Source organism: Strix aluco, chromosome 8, assembly GCF_031877795.1.
Source record: "Strix aluco isolate bStrAlu1 chromosome 8, bStrAlu1.hap1, whole genome shotgun sequence".
In the NCBI taxonomy this organism is placed as follows: Eukaryota; Metazoa; Chordata; class Aves; order Strigiformes; family Strigidae; genus Strix; species Strix aluco.
The window spans coordinates 5,883,788-5,904,451 of NC_133938.1; the positions used below are offsets into that span (position 1 = coordinate 5,883,788).

Here is a 20,664-nt window from a genome sequence, read left to right on the forward strand (position 1 = left end):
ATTTCATTATGTGCTTTATAAACTTAAGAGTTTTAGAAATAACATATAATATTACTGGCTCAGAATGAATTTCCATCTAAAGGCAAAGCTCTGAAAGGGATATATTAAATCCAGAGAAATTCTGCTTCAAAAGCTCCATGCACTTCTGAACATAATATCCCAAAGTCATACTCCAAAGTTAAAATTTGATAAAAACTGGAAATTACTTGGCATCTCAGCATATTTGGAGATACTGAATAATAAAATGGATAAGACCTGTGCCAAGAATAAGATGAATTTTCTCCATTTGTTTAAATATTTAAATTGTACAGAATGAGAAAGTGCTTTTCAGTATTTTTAAATGTGGCAGACTGTTAGTGGCATTAGTTTATATGTCTCTATTTCTCTGTATTTTTTCTCTCTGAGTTCAGTGTAGGTAGCTGAGTTCTCATCTCCTGCCAAAATAAAGGTTTAGGTGTACAGCCAGAAACATCTATGTAGAAGACAGTTTTAACTGATTTCATGAATCTGTCAGCCATCAGAAGTCTTTCCCATTATCAAGTTCAGAAAAGATGTGTTATTTTTAAGACATTAGGTATTGTACTCTTCTGTCATCCACAACTCGACATGCAGTTGTTTCTTTCAACAGAACAACAACTAAGAGAATTCTTTATGCCATTTCACTCAGAATATAATTTCTTTCAAGATTTGTATTTTGGCTTCTTTTTAGCTGCTGTGTTGGTTTTTTTCATGTTCTATCCTCTCTAGGGTGATAAATACCCAAGATGCCAGGCACAGGTTATTGAAAACAGAACAAGATAAATACAGCAGAGAGAAAAAAATGTTTTCTGGCGTTTGTTTTTGAGGGGGAGTTTTGCAACTGGAAGAATGAACATTGGTTGACTTTGTTCTAAAGGCCACAACGAAAGAAACACGATGATGGTTTTTTATGAAGTCTGCAAACTGCGTTATCTGAAATAAAGAGTTCTGCCTGAAACAAAATGGGGTTTCTTTGGAAATGCCTGCTGAAAATTAAATACTAAGAAGATGTCATTAGATGTGTTGGGCAAGGTCTTTTCCTAAGGTCACTTCAGCGAATAAAGGTAACTGGATTTTAATAGCCACCCTGGGGAAGGGAAAAAACAAACATATTTATTTCATCAGCATGTAACAAGAGTAATTAGTGATTTAGAAATAGGTGTGGCAGGGGAACAAAACACTGGACTGACAGAAGATATGTCAAGAATATGGAATAACTTGGAGGAAATCTGGAGAGTTACCAACAATGTTAAAACGGACTATGCAAAAATAGCTGTGCTCCTACTCTGTCAGTTAACCCAGAAGTGTTTTATGTGTACACACAGCAGGGCAGCCCTCTAATCCAATTTACAGAAGCAGGTGGGATTGGTTTGAAGAAAACAACGTGATTCCCTGATCAGAGAAGCATTCCAGGGTTGTGGTCAGTGTTGGCAGAGCCCAGGCACCTCTTCCTCCTTGGATCTTGAACATGGTTGAGTTATTTAGTTCCTTTATAGCTCAGTTTGCTTTTACCTGTAAATAAAGTAATTGTATTTAGGTATCACCTCTGTAGCACCTCATTCATTGGTTTATAAAACACCTCTGAAGGAAAGGTGTGAAGAATGTTTATTAACAGAGACTAAAATCCTCAAAGCCAAAAAGAAGACACTAATCAGAGTGTTAATAAGGCTTCTGGCAGACTCAGATGATGTTGCCTGTCATGGAGGAGATTTCGGTCTTTGATTTTTGACATCACTATTTACAATCAAATCATCTAATGCAGGCTGTTTTCTCTCTTTAAGAAAAACCGCAAAACCAGTTTCACGAAAATCCCAAGTTGCTGTGGGACAGCATCTCCTATTTTAACTTTTCTTCTTCTTCTTCGCTATTTGCAGTGACATTGAAGAGCCATTGACATAAAAATCCACCTCCAATTTAATGCAGAAATGGAGACAGATGCATTTTATTAGGAGATCGTACTGCTCTGCAGAGATGAGGAAATATTTACAGATAGTTCAGCTGATCTTTTAAAGTGGCATGATTTGATTGCCGTTGAATAATTATTATGAAAACATTTGCAAGGTTTTTGTTACCTACCTTCCCTTCTCTTTAGAAGATGTCTTTCTGGAAAAGATTTTTTAAAAAAAATGGGGCGTAATGTAATACATGGCTATAACATAGATTGTTAATTTTTAGTGTAGCTGAATCACAGCATGCTTTGATTGAGAGGAGCCAACACAAACATGCAAAATATGTGCCTCTTTGAACAGGATACACCACATCCTGCATTTGGTAGCCAAAGGTTCCAGTTTGCATCACAAATGTAGTCCAAGATCTCTCTCTCCTTGAGGTATGTACCTCAGAAAGTGCCAAATCTGCAAGACACACCGCCTTTTTTTTAATTTCTTTCTTTCATTCTTTCCTTTAAAAAAAAGTTTAATCATTTGCTTGTTTGGGTTTTAGTAGAGACTCAGCAGGTGATTGAAAGAAAGGACTGCGTTGTCAGGAGGGACTTTGATTAATCAGAGACTTGATCGTTTGATTAATCGTCCCAGAAAGAGCTGACTCCAGCAAAAGTGCCCCAGCCAACATGTAAACACGTCGAAAGAACATTTTCAAAATACATAAAGACAAATTGCAGTTCAAAGCTACTCTTACTGGCCTGTTGATTTGACTGCTAGAAACAAAACCCCTTCTGCCTGGTTGATAGAAACCAGACCTTCCACGAGAGGAAACAATTGACTTCAGGTCCTTTCAAATTTTGAATAAAAAGAGCTTGACATTTTCTTTTTTAATTATTTTTTTTTATCTTCTCATTCTTGTTTACAGCAATAAATTACAGTCCTTAGTCTTTTTATAAGGAAAGTTAAGTTTCCTCTCATTTTCAAGCAATTTATGACATAAGTTTAAGATCTTCAGTTCCATAAGGGCTCTGCAGAACTTCCCAGCAAAGCATAAATTATCACAGTGAGGTAGCAAACAAAACATTGTGCTGTGCATTGCCCAGTCATCATCACATTTTACCTGCCATACAATGGTACCCAGTAGAAAACCTGGAGTTGGAAAAGTACTCAAAAAGCCTGCCTGCTTGCCTAGCAATCTCATCATGTAGGGAGGAAAAAAAGGGATTTGCAAATTCAGCTGGCTCCCACGCTAGTGGAGGTCATAAAAACTCTTTCTTGTCATGGAAACACACAGTGAGCTGACCGTAGTGAGCTGTGTGGTGCACATAAGCACTCGATAATGTTTCTTCTCAAGTTCAGGAAAGCCCATATACATGCTGAAGACCAGCCCTGTTCAGAACAGCACACAAAGAAAGCCAGTAAAAACCAGAATTAGTATTTTGCAGGAAACTTGGGGAGGGCAGGAAACAATATCCTTTCCAGAGCAAAAAATAAAATTTTCCTACAGATTGTGCAAAAGAAGAGAATACGGGGAGAAAGCTGAATGTTTCCAATGTTCAAGCCAGAAGCAATGGGTTTGGTCTTCACCCCACACTACCTGGGGAAATCTCTGATTTGCCAGTGCTGTACCCTCGCTGGGCTGCCTGCACGCAGGCTCAGGCACGGAGACACGGTAGCCTGGCAGCCACCAGCCCAATTCCTTCATAATCCAAATACTGTAAGTGGCTTAACCGCTGTTTCTTATCACAGGCCTCAGCCCAGGGTGAATCGGCTGTTCTTGTCATCAGCAATACAGGAAAGAATCTAAAGAAAAAAGTTGGTTTGAGTCAAACCAAAAGGGAGACTACTTTGCTTTTGCCAATGCACACCTGCAACCTCCCAGCTCTACCAGCAGCAACCCAGCAATAATTCTGAGTCAACTGAAAGCATTTGTTTGGCCCAAAAAGGAGCAGATGTAGACTCAATGAGGTATGTTTTTCAGCCCAAAAGAAAACTTAAAAAGAAAAGATAGTGTTATTTACCAACTGCTTAAAAATATATGTGAATTGTGAGACTAAACAATCAATGAAAGTGAAAATAATGTCTAAGCAAAATTCTGGAAAATTTTTTTGACACTTCTAAAGTTAAGTGTTTAATTTTTCAGAATTCTGAAATATTGCATCTTGTCTTTTACCTTCCTTTCGATGGCCACCACCCATCGTTTTGAGGTCCAACACTTGATTTTGAAATAGAGTTTGTCCTTCTCAAGCTGTAATTTTTAATGCATTTACTGATCCAGCTGCAAGGGTTGCAGCTACTTGTTTCTCATTTCAGCATAACAAGTGGGGCATGATCTGGACAAATTGTCTTGACAATGCAACACCACAGTGTAGCACTTTTGGGAAGAAAAATTAGTGCAACCAAACTGAAAAGAATCCACAAGTTGACAGTGCTTATTAATATTTGCTGAAATATAAATAGACAAAAAAAAAAACAATTCCCAAATGTTTTGCTAACAAAAAAGGAGACATACTAAAACCTATTGGATGCTTTTGTAATAATTGATTTGAAATATATATTTTTGCTTTAGTTTGCTTTATTTTGTTGTATCTTATCTTCACCAAGTTTTATTTATCATTAATTAACCCAGCTTTGTCAAAGACCTTGAATCTCAACCCTGAATTCTAGCAAAGCACCACAGAGAGCTAAAATTACCAGCTTCTCCTCCCTTCCCCTACAGAGCCAAGAGATGAAGATCTACTTTGCCTCTTACACCTTCCTTAGTGGCAACAGAAATCCAAAGGCTATTCCTTCCTTCTTGTATATACCAATCATAAATCCTTTGCAGTCATTCTCATTCCCTATCCAGCCATATTTTAATTAATGAAATCAAAAGACCATCTACTAAAATAAACCAGACTTAATGAGGGAAGAAAGTCAAAACAAACAGGCACTGTTTACTTCCTTTGCACTGACTTGCCAAGAAATGAGCTCCTCATCCAACATTATCGATTCATGTCAGAAATATTAACCTCTCACAGCATCATGAAGAGTAGCATCTGAATTGAAAGGATGAGGGGGGACAAGCGTGCAGTGGAATGAAAGCAACGTGACATTTCTGCACAGCTTGGCGGATATCTTCACCCCCACAGGTAGTGTTTACGTCCTGTCGATCAATACCACAGACAGAAATGTGATGTTCAAGGTCTCACATTTGGTTGTGGCTCCGGCTCTCAGTGGAGAGGGGATGGGGAGTGCCACGCACATGGTGTGTCCTCCAGAAACTGCTGCTCCAAGCCACATCTGGAGTTCCTGGCTCATAACACTGAAAGAGGTGGTCCCATATGAGCATAAGTAATATAATTCAGCTGTTGTCTACCACTGACCATCTCCTCAGTGTGAAACAGCTCGGATTTGGTGGCCACCACAGCCAAATGTGACAGCCATTCATGTGATGGAGTTTGTAAGGAAAGGAGGCATCAGACTGTCCCTAGAGCAGGTGAAAGCATGCAGAGACATCTAATCTGAGAATCACCTTCAGCAGTTACAGCTCTGCACACAAACACCTCCAGCCTTTTGGAATATTTTATGTGAAAGATTTTGTTACTGAAAAAGCAGTTTTCCCAAAACCAGAAGATTCAGTCCAAGAGTATCATTTTCAATTATAAGATCTTTTCTTTCACAGAAAAGGATTTTAAAACAAAAACAAACTAGGGCCTAGGTAAGCTTTCTTTTTTAGAAAATGGAAGTGTTACAAGCTTTCCCCTCCCTGTTTTTAATTGATGGCTGTTCCTCTTTCATCCCTGTCCCACCTTCCTTTCACCACTGAATGCACTGACAGGCTGTTTGGCTGGTGGAGTTGGGGTTTTTTCCGTTTTCCTTTGACATCTTCACAGTATTTCTCCAACTTCTGCAATACGCAGGGCAGCTGCATGAACCCCTGTAGGACCCACCTTCAGCTGTGGTACCACCCTGGGAAACAGAAGCAACTTGAATGTCTGCAATTTTTCTTCATAAAACCCCGTTTTCCTCCTTTTCAACTCGTTCTGCAACTATTATGCGCAGATCTTGCAACACTGCTGGTTTTCAGCAGCGCCCTTTGTTATCCCCCTGTTTGCTGACGAACAAAGAGGGAACTGGATGGCTTCTGCAAGCTGGAGTGGGATGTTGGCTCCCCATTCACTGCTTCAGATCTGAAGCTGCTAACAATGAACAATGGTAACACACTGACTCCCTGTTGCTTTTGTGCTCCATGTGGTGTGTGAATGGGGCCAAGAGCATGGACATGGCTCTGGGACAGGGTATTTTGGTTTCCTGCCTTTTTTGTCCAGCGCAGAGCAGAAGCCAGAGCATCCACAGGGGTATTCCCTTGCTACACTTGGTGGCATCTGCCCCTCAGGGGCTGTTTTGTCACTGAGAATATTAAGAGCATTAAACAGAGGAAGAGAGCGATGTGCATATGCCCCATTAACTCCATCCGGCATGACCAACTCCCTTCTCCTGGCAAACAGCAGCACAGTGCTGCAGCACCTTGGTCTCTGCACCTTCCGCTCCAGGAGCCACAACCTACCGGAGAATGGTCCTGGCCCCGGGGCACTGACTTTGTGCCCTCAGTATTGCTACTGGGAGTAAATATCCCACCAGCCAAGCCACCGGCAACTCCTCAGTGTCCAAACGGGTAGACAGGTACTACAGTTGCAGAGTTAGAGGTGGCCTTTCCACCTGGGGTTAAAACCTACTGTTAGTCTGAACATTTGCAGCCCTGGGGATAAACACAGGACTACCTGGAGCCAAGCATTAAATCCACGCTCACATGTAGAATAAATAAAGAATTAAATGCGGTGCATAAATAAATACAAATGTTAAGCAGCATGGAAACTAACACAGCCTTCTTTCTCTGTGTCCTTCCGCTGGAGGGGCCTCGGTGAAGGAGCCCACCCCGTCTCAGCTCCACGCCAGGCTGCTGCAATCAAAGCCAAAACACAAATGTGCTCTTTTTTTTTTTTTTTTCCTTTTTCTCAGATCTGGTCCCTAAATTCTCACTTTACATGGCTGACAGAGGTCAGCACAAATAGTGCAGAGCCAGGTGTGATGCGTTTGTGCAGAAATGACGCCAACTAGGACGGTCCTCTCATTCCATTAGTCCAACACGTTGGTAAAGTCATAACAAAAAATGCTGACTCTCTCACCCTGATTTTTTTTTCCAGATTACAAGACACAGTGATTTATCTGGGTTTCTTATCCCAGATTCACAGAGACGTTTATTTCTTCACTGTTCTTTTTTCATTTTCTGTTCCATTTTTTCTTTCACTCCCTTGACTGCAAGCCAGGGCGTCAGCTACAAATTCAATATATATATATATATACACATGAAAAGTTCAATATACATATCTTTGCAGAAATGCCTTTCAAGTACCAGCCTTCCAAACAGAACTGTCCTCCCCAAAACTAAAGCAAGCAAGCAACTAGACCACATCAGACCCCTCTCTGATCTCACACCCATTGTATCCAGATCTAGCACAACCCATTTCAATGGCATCACATCAGCAGTTGTTTCTGATTTGCTTCTGTGTGTGTTGAATCAAAGTCAAGTCCCTCTTGCTTATGAAGGTGGCTACTTTCATATATGATATTTTGGCTAAGGAACTTGAGCAATAAACAGAAGAGAACCAGCCACTCTGCATGTCAACATGGCACCAAATAGGAGCAGGTCTGTGCCCACTGTACATGCTGGACCTACCAAACAAACCTTAAAGCCCAAGGGTGCTCTTTAGTTGAGGCCTTCTTGTTCACTGGAGACAAGCAGAGCCTCAAGATGTTTTTTGACAGGGAGTTGGACTAAGCTTTTCCACTTGGGCTGTCCAGACTCTGTACTCAGTTGTCTCAGCTGAGGGTTTGGCACACAGGCCTGGTAGCCATTGCCCCAGCCACCCTCTCATTACCCTGTGGCATCACATATCACCAGCATGACATAAGCAGGGGAGCAACACACTCCTAGTCACCCAAGTGATACTGAGAAATGGCTTACACGTGAGTCTAGGCTAAATAATTGGTATACAGAATGGACTTTTCAAATGGCAAAGGGAGCTGGAGCAGAAGTTGTTCTCTAGTCCCTTGCAAATGCAGCCCTTATACTCTGTTCATGGCACAGTTGTTCCTCAAAGACAACAGGGCTGAGGGTAGCCCTTCAACAAACTCTGCAAATGCCCCAGGAGAGCCAGTGGTGCCTTTGGAGACATAGCTGAGGGTCTCTGGAGTGATGGAAAGCCATGCTGCCTCTGCTTGTCCCAGCACGGTTCATCCCAAACCCCACCGTACTGCTCTAGCATCTCAAAATCCTCACCACACAGGCGCCACTGGAGAACCTCTTTAGTTTGCATGAAGACATTTGTGGATTTCAGCTGAGGATTTTGGGTTTTCAAACACTTGGAGGATGATTTTTGCAGCAATTAGCTATCAGATCTGTCTCCATTTTCCTAATTGCCTATGAATTTCACAGTGAGCAACACAAAAGCCATTAGTGGTCAGTCACAGATTCAGAACACATTTATAATTGAAAGAATTATTAACTGAGATTTGTTCATGGTGACATCCAAGCTCCACTAACCACTTCCCAAGCACTCAGGAAGGGATTATGTCTATTTAGAGTCACTCAAAATTTCAGGGGTGCAATATCTCACAGTTAGGGAGGGGTTTTTTGGCCCATAGGCTTTTAACTACGTCTTATGCATAGACCTTAATAAAACTTGAATATAATTGAATAAGATGAACTTCCTATTAATTGCGAAGCAGCACACATGGACCACAAGTGCTATCAGATCCCATGTCTCTATAGGAATAAAGGAGTCTTTCCAAGGGTACCGCACGGATGCTGTGTAATTTCCAGTGTGCAAGGTTATGATGTGAGCTGCGTGTGACAGATCAAGGGAACTGAAAAGGCCAAGCTTCCTCACTGTAGCAGGGTCTCTGTTTAGTGATTTCATAACTCCAGCTGGACCTCTTTTGGCAAAGGAAAGGATTTTTATGAGGGAAAATGCTATAAATCTGCTGTCGCTAAAGGCCATCAGACACCATGTGGCATGTTCGTATCACCAGTGTGCACCAGTTTTAAAACAGAGGTTTTAGCCATAAAGCTGCCAACCAGGAAAATCACATATGAGAGCACTGCTGAACTTTTAACAGTGAAACATCCCTTTGAAAACCCTTCCTCTTCCTGCTCCTTCTCAACCCCAAAGCTTTGGAGAGATAGAGAAGGGAAAAATGAAGGGTGTAAGCTTCAAAGTCCTGTGATAAACATCCCAAGATTAAAACAAAGCCAAATTTTGTGTCCCGTTGCTGAGAAGAAACAGCTGTCACTCAGCAAAAGCATTTGCTTAATGATGAGGGAGCCAAAAAAAAAAGCCCCTTCCTTAAAGAAAAGGAGTGTATCTGTCTCATCATGTTTGTTTTGCCCTGCCCTGAGTTAAAAATCAGGAGGAATCAGTGCAACATGCCAGGTAGGAGTCAGAGATGCAAATCTAACAGGGTAAGGGTGAGCTACAGAGTCATAAATTGCTTGCCTTAACTGTTTGTGACAATTGGTAGCAGACAAATGTTATATATCTTCGGCAAGCATTTCTGCAGTACACAGATTTCTGTTCTGCTCCACTTACTGTGGCCTTTCTGACCACCTCTTGCAAGAGTTTTTCCCTGCATATCAAGGAAATGCTCCAGGCTGGGAGGAGAGGGGAGCAGCCAGAGCTGGGCCAGGCCACTGAAACCCTCTGACATGGACTATAGCAAATGAAGGCAAAACATAAGAAGCCTCAGGGGACTCGGAACTCCACGAGGCAGAGATTTTGTGCATTGATACCTGCAGACAAAATCCTGATTGTAGACACCAGTTCAGTGCCAGAACACTTTTCCGCTAGGAGACTTTAAATTTATGCTTCTAGTAGGGTTGAGAAGTTCACAGAAAGGTCACATTCATCTGCTTCTTTGCACTGTAATGCAATACCTCTCCCAGTGATTTTAATTAGGACCCTCACAATTAATGTTTCCCCATCACATTTGTATTTTCACTTCTTATCACAAGTAGAAGAAATGTTGCTGCAGTTACTGCCTTCCCTACCAAAGGATAAACGAAGACTCATTACTTATGTCAATAAATAAAGGGTTGTTCACCCTACCCCCCTACACCCTGGGCTTTTGCACACAGATTGAAGATAATTGCTCATTTCAGCTGGATGCACAATGCCCAAGCATCTTTGATTTTGGAGGTTTCACCTTGTTATCCCACTGTCTGCTATTGGAGTTCAAACCAGCTAGCTACATGTGTGCACAGCAAACTTTGCATGTGCTAAGGTATGGGTAGGTGGGTGAGAGCAGGAGGGAGAAGGGAGAGCATTTTTACAATATTGATATCATTTATATGGTGCCAGAATTAAAAAGGACGAGCAGCGATGTTTGCATTTCCCATTGAAGAGGCTACACAGCTGAGTCTTACTCAACTCCCGTTGAGTAAAAATTGGTATATTTGCATCTTGGAAGATAAACATTCTGTGATTGGGAAACTCCCTTCTAATAATGAAACACACAGAAGGAAGATGTTTTCTGCCTATTTTGCTGGGTGCAGGATAAGAACATTCAGCACCTAAAATGCATTCAGGTTTCTTTCTGCTCCTACACAAAGACCAAGTCTTCTAACTTGTTCACTTTTCTCAGTGCACAGGTTTGTACAATGCAAATGGTTGAGAAGATTACAGAATTTCACCTTAAATTAGCAGAAAAGTTTCAATACATTTTTTTGATCCAGTCACAAACTGCATTCTGCACTATGGCCCTGATGCATTGGCCACACACCAATGGATTTCAAGGAGCTTTTAGATAAACCCCATGCACGGGACAAATAGACAGGCTTTCTGCTCTTGCCACTTCACATGGACAGTTCGCCACTTTGGGGTTCAGAGACATGTCCATAAATTTGGCTAGCAACATCCAGAGTCCTCCTGGTTGCACAGCTAGTATTTAGAAACTGTCACATAGTGGTGGTGGCCTGCCCAAGCTTGCTGGGAGTTCCTAAGGAGAGAAGGAGCTTTGAATCATTTCAAATTGAGCTGATACAACATTGTCACATTATAGTTTTTCATCACTCTGTCCTGCCCTGTAAAAGTCTTACTCAGGTTTCTTTGCTTCTCCCAGATGAGTAATGTTGAGCTATACAGAACGCTTGGAAAGAGCTTTGGATAGAGAACAAGACATTGTCAAAATTATGCAGTGCATGATCCAAATCTCTGAAATGTGGGGGTAGAACAAATAATCCCTTCTCTTACGTGAGTACAGATTCATTCATCTGCTGAGGTCTCATAAAAGGCACAAGCCGACTGGCTGCAAGGCAGCTTTTCGGGCCTGTCTGTCTACAGTGGGGATAAGCCCATGAGAAATCATACAGAAACTCTTGAGAGTTTTCCATGAGGTCACTTCAGAGCTGTCCTCACTGAAGCAGGAGGATGTATGAATTTTAACACTGCCAGTGTGTACCTACTAATGCTAAACGCTGAACATCCTAACCCTTTCTGGTAAATGGGTGTTTCTACACTGGGCAATGAAGCAGGGAACAGACATGCCTGACTGCTGTCATTGCAAGAAGCCAAGTAGTTTGGTGCTTGCAATAGTGATCAGGGACCTTCCACACCTAGTTCAGGAGTAGAATTGGTCATCACTAGAAGAAGAAGAGGCTGAAAGTACTTTGTGGGAGCTCTGTACAGTTGGCATCAGTAGGATTAAGCTCAAAAGTTGGGGAGAGAATGCAAATAAACTGGGCACACTCTTAATACTGGCTAAAATAGCACAGACCTGGACCCTCTCTCAAACCATCACATCCTGATGCCTGCGGAACAATCCATTGCTCTGTCAGTTGGCCTTAAGGGAGAGAAGGGATAACCTAAGCACATTAAGTCATGGTGAATGAGGTTTTTAACACCATATATTTCCACATTTCAGGGATCTGAGGATAGGAAAGAGATTGAACCTATGTGACTTTCTAAGCAACCTACACAGCTTGTTGACTATTAAGAGGAATACCTGACATCACGTCAACAGTCAGAAGTTTGGTGGCGAGCAGACTGCAGTCACCACCCAGCACAACTCCTGCAGGACAACTGACATCAGCATTCCCTGAAACTGGAATTACTCAGCCAGCGGCAGAGGCAGTGAGTGCAGACAGCTGGTTGGCCTTCAGGATGAAAGCTGGCTCCTATTCCCTTGGACTGGACCTTACTCATTGCTCCACCTGTGTGCTCTGCTGCATATGTCTTCCAAGCCTTTCTCCAGCTTTGGCTCTTTTACTGTGTCCTGCTCTAGAGGCTCTTAAAAGGTATTGGCCCAGAGAGGTATCCAGTGCCAGAAATATAACAAACTAGCAGACAAAAACTGAGGTGTCAAGAAAGAGTGAACCAAGGAAAACAAAAGAGAGCATTGTGACCAAAGCCAAGCCTGCCCTATCTCGAAGCAGTGGGTGCAACAACAGTGCATATGTGATAATGCTGTTATGCATACTGATAAATATCAAAGGCCAAATACAAGTACCAAACTGCTGCAGCACAGTCCTTCATAGGCGTTCAGCATACATTCAGCCCTCCATTATCTGAGACAATGAGGATTAAGGATTATCCAGACAAATTAAAAATGCAAATGATACTGACTATTTCTGTACCACCCCACTGGCATCCCACAGAGCCAGCTGACTCTCTGCAATTCTTCTCAGTTCTTGTGGCTCCAGAAAGGTTTATTAACTTTGCCACAAGACTGCACACTGCACAAACATGCTCCTGGGTGCTCCTTGACCCAGGTTACCTCTGGAAGCAGTGGAGTTGCAGGTGGGCAAAGCCATTCCTGGGCTAGTAAGTTCTATAGAAATAAGATCACTGTCTCAGTAAGACACTTTGTTGCCTGTGACTAAATGTATTTTTTAACAGTTACCTCAATAAGTATGCTTTAGAGAGGTCTGTGTTCAGTGCCTACCTGCCATGGCAATAAATATCATTTCTGTTAATATATTTGCTCGGGTTTGGCATCTCCTGGTGGTGGTGCCCATAATGCTTGTGCCTCTCACATCTATGCCCACAGAAGACTACCTCAGGCATCCCTGTGTGTCTCTGGTGCAGGCTACCAACAACCTAACCCAAGTACTTGGTCATTCTCAAAACAGGAAAGTAAGAATTACAGCGCATGTAAGCCCCATGGGGCATCACCTCAGCCATCTTCATGAGAGAAGGTCTCATAGGTGCAAGCATATACTGAGAAAGAAGTCAATGTAAGGGGTTAATTTGGCCTACAGCAGGAGTCTGAAGGAGTACATGACCACTGCAGAAGCAAAATAGGCTGCTCTGACACAGAGTAAAGACGAGGAGATGGAAAGAGCATGATCATCTGAAGAAGGAGTTGTTGAAGATCAACATTCCCAAAAGAAAAACTCATTTGGAAGACCTAATGGGTCCACTGTCAATCAGCAACAGACCATTTTCCTGCCCAGGGAAAACTCTGAACTTGTAACCTCCAGGCTTAGCTAGTAAGCAAATGTTTGCACAAAAGCACAATAACAATTGTTTAAAGGAAAGATGTAGCAATCTACATGAAACTTTGAGTAGCAGATAAAATTCGTTCCTAACTATTTGCGGTTCACAACACTTCAGATCTATTGTAAGCACTTTATGACCATGAAAAATGTCATGTTGTCACTACACTAAGCCCTGCAGCCGTATTCTAAAAGCACGATCCATCACTTGAGTTGAAGAAAAATATCTTGTAAGGTTTGGCACTATGAGGTTCATGACACATATCCTGTCTCAGAGAAGATGGTGACACACATACTCGCCAGCCAGTCGACTACAATATACCGGATAGTCTGACAAAGTATTCTGTCTTGTTCTTTTTCAAGTATCCAAGCCCGAAAATGCAACGATTGAATGGTTCTTCTAAACTGTTCCCTCCCAAAGTAACATTCAAGCAACAAATGTAATGTGGCACTCTGTCAAACTATATCCTAATACTTATTTACAACAGAATTGCTCTGTGTGGCTACCTTAGAGGTGACATTGGACAACAAATAGAGCATTTTGCTGTGAGTAAGAAAGTGTCCAAGCAGAGTTTTACTGGTGCAGCAGGAATTAACTGGTCTGTTTTAGTGGCTTCAAAAAGAAGTGCAATCTGAGTACAAGGAAAACATGCAAAATTTGAAGGCAAATTAGTCTCAACCCAAACGCAAATCTAAAATTTTTGGTGTTGGCCAAACTCTCTCTCTCAAGCTCATTAATGCTGATGGTGCACATTTCTCCTCTCAGAGTGTTACAAATCATTTAGCATGGTTTCAGTGAGACACAGAATTATAGTTGTGCATTATTACTGCTTTATCTTGCATTGCCAAACTTCTCTCCTCCCTCAACCTCCATTAAAAGAGCTTCCAAAGACTTGTTTCTCTGAGCTCTCTTAATAGTTCTTTCCCACCAGTATGTAAATGCCAGGTTTTGAGAGCCGTTTTAAAGGCCTTCAGGTTGGGATGAGGTTTGAGGTTCAGCATTTGACAAAGAAGCAAACACATCAGCATCTCAGGTATTTATTGGTTGGATGGACAGTTTGTTCCTCAGCAAACTCTCATTTGAATGTATGCTAATGAGCAGAAAGTTTAGATATATGCCTAAAAAAAGTAGCTATTTCTGTCCTTGAGTGATTACCAGCACCAATGGTCACCCAGTGACCTGGAAACTCTGCAAGTCCTTGAAAGACAACATAAAGGGGAAAAAATATACTACTCTACCTTAAAACAGATCAAATCAAGTAGTAGCAGCCTTACTAGAAGAGCAACTAAGTGCCAGCTGTGCACAGGTCCCCTCATGGCCCAGCTCCATCTACATTCAGCACACACTATTCAGCACGCCGTTTTGGGAAAAGGTGTGAGTTGATTTCTGGATTTAGCTTTCAGGTCAAACCCCACTGTAACCACAGGGCAGATCCCATTGTGTAAATCTGCTGTGGTCACCTAACTGGTAATTTCATCTTTACTGGAATGCATCATGTTAGAGGAGGCTCTAAGCTGTTGCAAGCATCTGCCCATTCTGCATGGGCTCAACACGATACAGTCAAGCTTCTTAGGCAGTAGATGAAAAGTAATAACAAATGCTAACTAAGATTTTTCACTAATGTCTGCTTTAGTCTGTAACCTGTACTCAACTAAGAAGAAAAGCAAAGTTTAGCAGTAGAACAAGGACCAAACACAAGTGAACAATGTTGAAGCTCTCTAGTGAAATGCTTTTCTTTAAGTTGCATTATGTGCATGATAAACTGAATCAGCTCTGAATTCCTGCTCCAACTGGATATGAGGCAGGGGAGTAATTAAAACAGCATAAAACAGTAGACTATGTCAAGAGTAATCAAAATTTACAAGCTCAATAGATAAATGTTGTGTTTTTTCCCAGAAGCTAAGAGTAAAGCTATCAGAGCATTAGAGGACACCAACAAAAATCTAAGCATTCTCACTTACTTTACAGAAGACAGCAGCAGAATTATTCAGAACTACCAAATATACAGCACTCTGCCCTGGCCTTGTTGGCAGATGGCCCATTCACCATGAAAAAAATCACACAAAGATTTCAGTGTACAGAGTCCCAGACTGCGATGGTGTGAACCGGAGAAGCACCGGGGACCAAGCAAGGGTAGGAACTCGTAAGACCTGTGGGCCCTTAGGCCGTATTGCAGCAAGCAAACTGCTCAGACAAATAAGGGCCCGTGAGAATGAGGAGTCTCTGTCTCCATTTAATATATTTGTTCTAAGGCAGAGTTGTACAAACTGTCCCTCTGCTGCCTCCTTAGAGGTGCTGAAGCCAGCCCAGATAAACTAAAGCTAGTAACAGGGCAAACGGAACATTTGCTGCCTTTATTGCTGGCTTCTATTACACAAATTAAGTCTTATGAAAGACAGCATCATGCTGAGGATATAAGGTATCAAATGAAGCCAGTCTAAGAAACAGGATTTTCCTAAAAACAGATTTTTTAGTTTTGAGGTTTTCAATAAGAACAAGTTTTGTTTTGTTGCTTTAATTAAAAATTCCATTTTACTAATAATTCTTTTTCTTCCGGGAAGAAAAGCCCAAAATATAAACCAGAAAGAAACTGCAGTGGAAAAATACAAAGCAGATATATCACGTATCAGGGAATGTAGGGATAGGACAAGGGGTAACAGTTTTAAACTGCAAGAGGGGAGATTTAGATTAGATATAAGGAAGAAATTCTTTCCTGTGAGGGTGGCGAGACACTGGCACAGGTTGCCCAGAGAAGCTGTGGCTGCCCCCTCCCTGGAAGGGTTCAAGGCCAGGTCGGACGGGGCTTTGGGCAACCTGGGCTAGTGGAAGGTGTCCCTGCCCAAGGCAGGGGCTTGAACTAGATGGTCTTTAAGGTCCCTTCCAACTCAAATGGTTCTGTGATCCTATTCTATGATTCTATATATTTTTGTTCCCAGTTTGATTCCTGGTTGTATACATCCTAGGAGAATCTTTTCCATATTCCAAGGCAGGTGAACTCAAGCAAGTGGGAAAGCACAAGCTGGGTTAGACATGGAGCATGAATAACCATGGAAAATTGGTGGTGTTCCTCTCCTGATGCCTTGAGGTTGAGAAGATGCTTTTCTGGAGGCTAACACACAATCAGCTGGTCTCCATACCAGAATAACCAGTGAAATCTAATACCGACTAGATCGAGGATGTCAGCCTAGAAGATCCAGGCATTCATTTTAGTCCTAAACTCTACAATCCAGATCTATAAATGAACCATCTGAGAGGAATGCAGCATCTTGCCTTCAGCAATGGGTCTTCCACAGACAGTTGGTGGCCAAAGGCATCATTCCACTGTGCAGTCCTCTCCCATATTTCACCCTGAGGTGCATGCACACTGCAGAGTCAATCCTCCATACTCTTCTCTTATGGGCTGGGGCTTGGTTCCTAGAAGAGGTTGTTTTAGCCTCACCACAGCGTCCTATACTCCTGTATCATCCCTGGGCCTGTCCCTTAACTCCAGGTTCACCATGCTAGCTCCATAGAAGCTCAGGCATGGGCCAGAGGAGCCAGGGGTGCAGAAAGACCCTTCCATGCTGAGCTCGCAGGGCCAGGATCTGGCTGACTCCGTTTAACCATCACTGTATTTGTGTTGCAGTAGCACCTAGTGGCCAGGGCTATGAAAACACAGAGCAAAGGAAGCATTCTTGCCAAAAAACTGAATACAGTTAAGCTTAACCAAGAAACAACAGGTGGTCATATGTGACTGATGCAGCCAGGACAAGGTAACTCAAGTTGACTCTAAAGGCCTAATTCTCATGTGAAAGTGAGAGTAAAAATAATTTACATCCTGTGCTTGCTGGCTCAAGAGACTTTAGTATAAATGAGAATCCAGTCCTAAATCCTCAATGGGATCCAGGCTTCAAGTAGGATTTCAGCTTGAGAAGGGGTCTGGATTCTACTTTGCAGTGTGTGAACAGCTGAATGGGCAATTCATATTATTTTAAGAAATGTCATGATGGGTTTGGTTTGGTTTGGTTTTTACCTTTAATAACTTTGCCCCACTTATTAGGCTGTAACCAGGGGACCCGTAAAGCCTCCTGAGCTAATATCAGCACAAATCATCCCACCAGAAACACACGCTGGAAAACTCAAAATGCAGGAGGAAGAGGTGTTGCTGAAGAGCATGAATCATACAAGGAGAGCTACCTCTGGGAAAAACACCCGTTGTTGTATCCCTTCTAAAAAAAAAGAGAAGGTGGTGGTTCTTTCTCACTGGCAGTACAACCGTCTAATTCAGGCATGCAGAATCTAAAAGCAAACTGAGATCAAATAGAGCATCAAGACAGGAATATATCTGATGGCTAAATTCCCCTTTGCCTCTTCATTGTTTGGGCAGAGCTGGGGGAAATAAATATCATGAAGAAACACATGGAAGCAGGTCCTGAAGTCCCTCCTCTGAGCTCCAAAGATGTCCTGTTGAACAGGATTAGAGTGAAAAATCAGAAGGTTTTCCAAGACACCGCATGGTTCACTTGACACTATGAGCTCAGTCTATGCTCTTAAGTTAGCTCAGGGCTGGAAACCACATTTGGGTCCAACATGGCCTAACTGGCCATACTGTCATATTTTGGCTTGCTGTCTGGATGCTGTCTGGATGAACCAGCTGACTCTGGGGTGGGGAAACCAAACAATTCACATTCAAACTCTGTCCCCATGGAAGAAAAGGACAGGAGCCACTGGCAAACTCAAGCTCAGAAACAGCTACCAAGAGGAGATTAGCTTCAGTCAGTGATGAGAAAAGTCATCATTCCTTGTCCTGCCGTGCATCAGCCTGTACCAAGAGGAACTATCGGTCTTTCAAAGCCAACAAAAAGATTTCCATGTAGAAATTCCCTGCCACGGACAAGATAAATAAAAAGAGTTGATGTCAGGGACCTGGAGAATGAAAAATAGTCAATGTCAAGGGCGGTTCTATTGGAGAGGGATGAGCTGTGCTAAGACGCGCACAGCTTATCTCAGTTCTGGGTCTAAAAGGGAGTTATGTAAAATGGGCCACCACTGAGATATCTCAGAAATGTACTCTAGGACTTATTGCAAGAATCTACTCTCTTTTGCTCTGGTTACCTTCTTTCGGTAGAAAAAAATGCAGAGGGAGAAAACTCCACATTTCTTGTAGGAGCACTCTAGTTTAGGATTCTTTTATTAGGGATGAAAGAAATGTTCAGAGGGAAAATGAGCTCATTTCTATCATCTGCTGTCACCATCTGCAAACCCAGCAGCAACATCTTTGAAATTTTGAATTAAATCCACTCACTTCTCTGGTTTCTGCCTTCCCTCCCAGTGTGGTGGGCAGTATGAGCCAGTAACAGGGAAGCTGGCCTGGGAATAAGGACCCAAAAAGGGCCAGTACAGACACAAGCTCCCCTGTCATTGCTGTCATCAGCCTACCCCACCAAATAAATTAATTTTTGCTCCATTTCTCTTTCTGTAGGTTGACTCTTTCTCTGCACAAGGTTGTTCCGTTACTTTAGAAAGATGGTGCTGGATGACCTTGGTGACCCAGGGACTCTGGGGAACAGAGCACAGAACTATACAGGAGCAGAGCCCATTTCTGCCTGATGATCAGTGCTTTCTGACATGTGAGCTGCTCTGTTGCTGAGCGTGGAGCTTGAGAAAGAAAGGAGAGATCACATAACACTGAATGTCCAGCCTGGGTTGAATCCTCCAGTCAAGGTTTCAAAACAGATACAAGTAATACAGCATATTTTTTCATGCCCCACTGGTTCCAACTAGGACTGGGACCAGATGTGCCAATTTTCAACAAGAAAGGCTACTCATGCTTTTCTTGGCACAGCTTGAAGCAGCAAGTACCACAAATCCTATTTAATATAGTGCCTAAATGCCACAGACCTGTTTGTTCGAGTTCTCTCTCAGTTTTTCAAGCTCAGCTGGCTCCGATAACCATCTGACCTCCAAGGCCCAGTTCAGTCACAATCCTATCTCCCACCCCTTACAACTGCACCCATCACTAATGTTTTCCTTTTAGAAATGGGTTTCTTCCTATGTTTAATGATTGCCTTGCAAATAGAGTTTACACGGATGAAGTGCAGACACTTCACAATTTTTGAATTCAATTGAATTGCATTTTTAGTCCTGAGATACAGATCGTTAAGCATTTTTTAGGGTTTGGAGGCATGTTGGCATTCCAGATTAGCAAGATGGGCACGGGTGCTACTGACAGATGTTTAGTAAACTGTTCACATATCTGGAGATAAGGGATTTACTATCCAGAATATCCATGGAAATAAGAGGAGATACAAGCATATCAAAGTCGCGTAGAGAATTCATCCTCCCTTGGACTTTAGTCTTAGCGGAAACAAATTTACAGCATTCTTGGTGAATGTAATATACACACACAGTTGGGGAGTTGTATCTTTGAAAGGACTCTTATGTTGTGCAAAGATTCACATTATACGAGACTGATCTGCCGGAACTCAGATATTGAGCAAAGCAAATCCCTGTCTCATACTCAGCTCCAAATGATTACAACATGTTACCCTGCAGTCCCATTACTTGCTGTTCAAATGGGATAAGGTCACTGAAAAAATTGTTATTTGTGGGGAAGACAGACAACCGCTTTCAGTTTGAAAAAGGCTAAAGTATTAAACATCTTTTTTCCCTCTGTCTTCACCAGTAAATCTTCCTCTTAGACCTCTGCACAAATCAGAATTGCTTGGGAAAGAAAGGGACAGCCAACAGTGGAGGAGCAACAAGTTAGAGACAACACGGGGTAGGTGCAAATATTCAAATCCATGGAGACGGATGGTTTTCACCTCAGGGTACTGGAGGAGCTGGATGATGTGACTGTGAGACCACCATTTATTACCTGCAAAAGATCACAGTGACTGGGGGAAGTCCTTAATGACCAGGAAAAGGCTGATGTTACACCCATCTAAAAAGAAAGTTGAGAGGAGGATCTTGGGCAGTTGGGTTCTCTCCATCCCTGGAAGGACCACAGAACACATCTGCTGGAGTCCATTTCCACACATGGGAAGAACTAGAAGATAAATAGGGAATAGTCAACACAGACCTACCTAGGGCAGATGATGCTTGACCAATCTGATTGACTTATGTGATGAAATGACTGGCTATATAGACAAGGTGCTCTCACCTTGTGCTGTAATATATTTTGCCTTCAGTCACGCTTTTGACACTATTTCCCATGGTAGTCTCCTTTGTCAGCTGAGGGAGTATGGACT

General features: G+C 42.3%; 1 long non-coding RNA gene across 1 annotated transcript in view; it reads right to left on the reverse strand.

Moving 5' to 3' along the window:
• Positions 1-1,185: 1,185 nt before the first annotated feature.
• The window catches only part of LOC141926784 (uncharacterized), a 167,886-nt gene continuing 148,407 nt past the window's right edge, over positions 1,186-20,664 (reverse strand). Inside the window, exon 4 of the long non-coding RNA XR_012624212.1 lies at positions 1,186-1,530. This is a non-coding gene — a long non-coding RNA (uncharacterized LOC141926784). The remainder of the gene's footprint in view (positions 1,531-20,664) is intronic.